Source organism: Elephantulus edwardii, unplaced genomic scaffold, assembly GCF_000299155.1.
Source record: "Elephantulus edwardii isolate Elephantulus edwardi_28Jun2011 unplaced genomic scaffold, EleEdw1.0 scaffold00259, whole genome shotgun sequence".
Lineage (NCBI taxonomy): Eukaryota > Metazoa > Chordata > Mammalia > Macroscelidea > Macroscelididae > Elephantulus > Elephantulus edwardii.
The window spans coordinates 3,325,938-3,330,451 of NW_006400009.1; the positions used below are offsets into that span (position 1 = coordinate 3,325,938).

The window sequence follows — 4,514 nt, forward strand, 5'->3', positions numbered from 1 at the left end:
AATGGAATCCCAAAATCTCTGTAGATGTTCATTGAAATGAAAAATAAACAACCTAAATTAAAAAAAAAATAAAATAAAAATAAAAAAATAACGATGGGAGGTTGTCCTTGGAGGAATTCCAGCCCTTCTTTGCAGATGGCGTCCTCACAGAGAAAGAACTGGAGGATCTCTTCCACACGATCAACTCTGACAACACCAACCACGTGGACACCAAGGAGCTGTGTGATTACACCAAGGAGCTGTGTGATTACTTTGTGGACCCCAAGGGGGACTATGAGGACGTCCTGGCCTCCCTAGAGACCCTCAATCACTCGATACTCAAGGCCATGTATGAGAGCGGGAGCAGCATGGATCAGTTTGTCAGATCCAATCGCTGCTGAGCTCAGAGGAGAGTGCAGTGGAGGCCATAGAGGAGCAGACCAGCCAGATCCGGCAGAACCACAGCTGGCCCAGCCATGGTGGCACAGGGACTTGATACGGAAACATCACTCCCCTCTACACCCCCAAGCACAAGATCGTGCAAGCAAAGAGCCTTCCAAGGGTGACCTTCGACCCCACGGAGGAGGGACTGGAGCCCCAGGTGAGCAGGCTGTCGGAGCTCATCGGGAAGCTGGAGAACAAGACCCTTGGCTTTGACCTGCAGCTGGTCCGCCTGGAGCTGGCCATGTGTCCTGAGCAGCTGACTGACTTCCTGGAGTCTCTGCGCCAGTATCTTCGGGCTACCGCGGGGGAGAGGGACTGCTTTCACGTCACCACCGCTGTGAGGCTCGCAGATGGCTTCACCCAGTTCTGGGAGACCGAGGAGGTGTGGAAGAGGCACCTGCAGAGCCCTGAGTGCAAAGCGCTCCGACACACTAACGTGGACTCGTTGAGCCAGCCTGAGCCCCTGTCCAGGATCTCTGTGCCAGCTGCTTGGTGCACCGTCGCCCGAGACTGATCGCCACCTCCCTGGGTCCTAGACGAACCCAGTACCCCCTTTTCTAGGAACTTTGGTATACCCATGTCTTTTCAATCACTTCTAAACAAGAATGTATTCTGCCGTTTTAAGTGAAGGCCCCCTCGTCTCCTGCCCTTCCTCCCAGGCAGAGCGGCACCCAGTCCTTGGCCCTGCTGCTGCCACAGGCCCTCAAGCGGGGTTGCCTGCACCTCCATCTGCCTCCTGACCTCCACTCTTGACCGCATGCTCAGCCACCTCCCACTTTGGCAGCAAGGGCTCAGCAGGACTCGCCCTCAGCCCCACCAGTTCTCTCCCCTCCCCGGGTAGTAATTACCTGTAGGAGCAGAGACCCTGTAGGGCCCAACCAGGCCTGGCGACATGCACCCGCACAGAACACAAGCCACATACAGTGGATGCCTGGGATGCAGGCGACAAACTCTGGCATGGGCGGCGGGGGCGGAGAGAGAGAGAGAGACATATTTGTTCTTTCATTAGTCAATGGTATAGTCAGTACTATTCTCCAATCCTGTAACTCAAAATTTTTTTTTCTTCTGTCATCTTTGTTCATTGTTCAATTTTCAGATCTATATGAAGTAACTGAAAACACGATGGCTTAGTTCACATGTACCTTAATCTTTAAACTGACATCTTTATTCTTTAGCATGTTACAGAGGTCCCTGACAACAGATTTTCCCAATGTAAATGTCTTTTAATTTCTTAACTGGTGATATCAAAGATGTTAATTGTGGATCCACATCAGATAAAATAATTGACAATTTCTGTATCTTCTCCACTTAGCATGATGTTGCCTATTAACCTACTGGTGAGGATTTTTATTTTCTTGACGTTGAGATGTAATTCATATCAAAGGCTGTTGACTTTGATCTTCTCCAGCAAGTATTTCAAGTTCTCCTCACATTCAGAAAACAAAGTTGTGTTACCTGCTTAACACAGGTTGATGACTCCTTCTCTAATCTTGACACCACATTCTTCTTCATAGAGTCCAACTTCTGGAACAATTTGCTCAGCATACAGATTAAATAGGTATGGAGAAAGGAAACAGCCCTGATGCAACTTTCTTAATTCTAAACCATGCAATGTTTCCTTCCTCTGATCTGACAATAACTTGATGATCTAGGTATAGGTTTCACATGAGCTCAGTTAAGAATTCTGGAATTCTCATTCTTCTCATGATTAGCCAAACTTTGTTATGATCCATACAGCCAAATGCCTTTGCATAATAAATAAAACACAAATAGACATCCTTCTGATATTCTCTGCTTTCAACCAGGACCTATCTGGCATTAGCAATAATATCCTTGGTGCCATAGCCTCTTCTAAATCCAGCTTGGATTCCTGATAGTACTCTGTCAGTGTACTGTTCTAGCCATTTTTAGATCATCTTCAGCAAGATTTTACTTGTATGTGATATTGTTTGATAATTTCCACATTTTGTTGGGATGGGAACAAATGGGGATGAGAAAAAATATCCATCTGTATTGTCAATCCAAAGACTTGTGCTTCAAATCCACCAGCTGCTCTGTGGGGAAAAGATGGGAACTCTTCTGTGTGATTTTCACTCTCTGAAAATCTACTACAGGGTCAGATATGAGTCAGTTCTGACTCAAGGGCACATAACAACTAGCGAAATCAGATGCATAGGGAGTAACTGAAAGTGCCACAGTTAGGTCAGGTGCATGTTAGATTACATTGACATCCCTGGTCTTTAGCACTTTGGAAAGGCCCTTGACAGCAGATTTTCCTCAGTGTAACATGTCTTTTGAATTATTGATTCATTTTAATTTTTTTAATTTCTTGACTGCTTCTATCATGGATGTTGGTTGTGAATCAATCAGAAGTAAAATGAAATCATTGACACCTTCAACTCCATCTATCATGATTTTGCCTATTGGTCCAGTAGTGAAATTTTTTTTTGTCTTGATTTTGAGATGAAACTCATATTCAAGACATCTTTTATCTTCAGCAGCATGTGTTCCAAGTCTTCTTCACTTTTAGCAAGCATGTTATGGCATCTACATAATGCAGGTGGTTAGTGAGTCTTCCTCCAATACTGATGTCACATTCTTTTTCATAAAGTCAAGCTTCTCAAATTATTTGTTCCGCACACAGATTGAATGTTGTTACCGTTATGTGCCGTCCAGTCAGAATAGACCCATAGCTAACCCTCTGAAACACTACGGGTTTTTAGGAAATTGTCCATATTTCTCCTATGGAGCAGCTGGTGGATTTGAACTTTGTGCCTTCAGGTTGTCAGCTCTTTACCATTTGGCAACCAGCATTCCTTACACACTCTGACCGGAAGGAAAGAAATCAGGAAGTTAAAGAGTAGAACAGAAGATTTAAAAGGGAAGCTCAGGAAGACAAAGCAAAGTATTTCAATGAAATGTATAAAGAGCTGGAATCAGAAAATAAAAAAGGAAGAAGTCCCCTGGCATTTCTCAAGCTTAAGGAACTGAAGGACAAATTCAAGACTCAAGTTGCAATATTTAAAGATGATATGGTCTAGGATAGCTCTTCCACCATCTTGACCCCACATTCCTCCTCATAGAGCCCAGCCTCCCGGATAATCTGTTCTGCATACAGGTTGAAAAGGTATGGAGACAGGATACATCCCTGGCGTATGCCCTTCCCAATTTTGAACCATGCAGTGTTTCCTTGCTCTGTTCTGACAAATGTCTCTTGGTCCAAGTATAGGTTTCTCATTAACACTATCAAGTGCTCTGAGATTCCCATTCTTCTCAGAGTCAGCCACAGTTTGTTATGATCCACACAGTCAAACGCCTTTGCATAGTCAATGAAACACAGATATACATTCCTCTAGTATTCCCTGCTTTCAGCCAAGATCCAATATCCCTAATTTCCCAATTTCAGCCAAGTTACAATATCCCTAGTACCATGACCCCTTCTAAATCCAGGCTGGACTTCTGGCAGTTCTTTGCTGATGTGTTGTTCCAGTCGTTTTTTGATAATCTTCAGTAGAATCTTGCTTGCATGTGAAATTAATGACATTGTTCTATAGTTTCCACACTGTTGGGTCACCTTTCTTTGGGATGAGAACAAATATGGGTCTCTTCCAGTCAGTTGGCCAAGTGGTTGTTCTCCAGATTTCTTCGCAAAACTTGGTGAGCACATCCAGGGCAGCATCTGTTAGCTGAAATATGTCAATTGGTATACTGTCTATTCCTGGGGCCTTATTTTTTTGCTATTTCCTTCAAAGCAGCTTGAACTTCTTCCTTCATCACCATAGACTCTTGCTTATACGCGATATGCAAATGACACAACCCTGCTTGCTGAAACTAAGGAGGACCTGAAGCGCTTGCTGCAGAGGGTCAAGGACTGCAGCCTCCAATATGGATTGAGGCTCAATGTCAAGAAGGCAAAGATTCTCACCACTGGGCCAGCTTCAGGATGGATGGTGAAGAGATTGAGATTGTTCACAACTTTAGTTTGCTTGGCTCCACAGTCAACACTCTCGGCACCAGTAGCCAGGAAATGAAAAGACATATTGCGATGGGAAAGTTTGTTGTTAGGGACCTCTCCAAAGTACTGAAGAGCA

At 44.5% G+C, this 4,514-nt stretch overlaps 1 pseudogene; it reads left to right on the forward strand.

Moving 5' to 3' along the window:
* LOC102863465 overlaps positions 1-937 on the forward strand; it is a 1,602-nt pseudogene extending 665 nt beyond the window's left edge.
* The last annotated feature ends 3,577 nt before the right edge of the window (positions 938-4,514 follow it).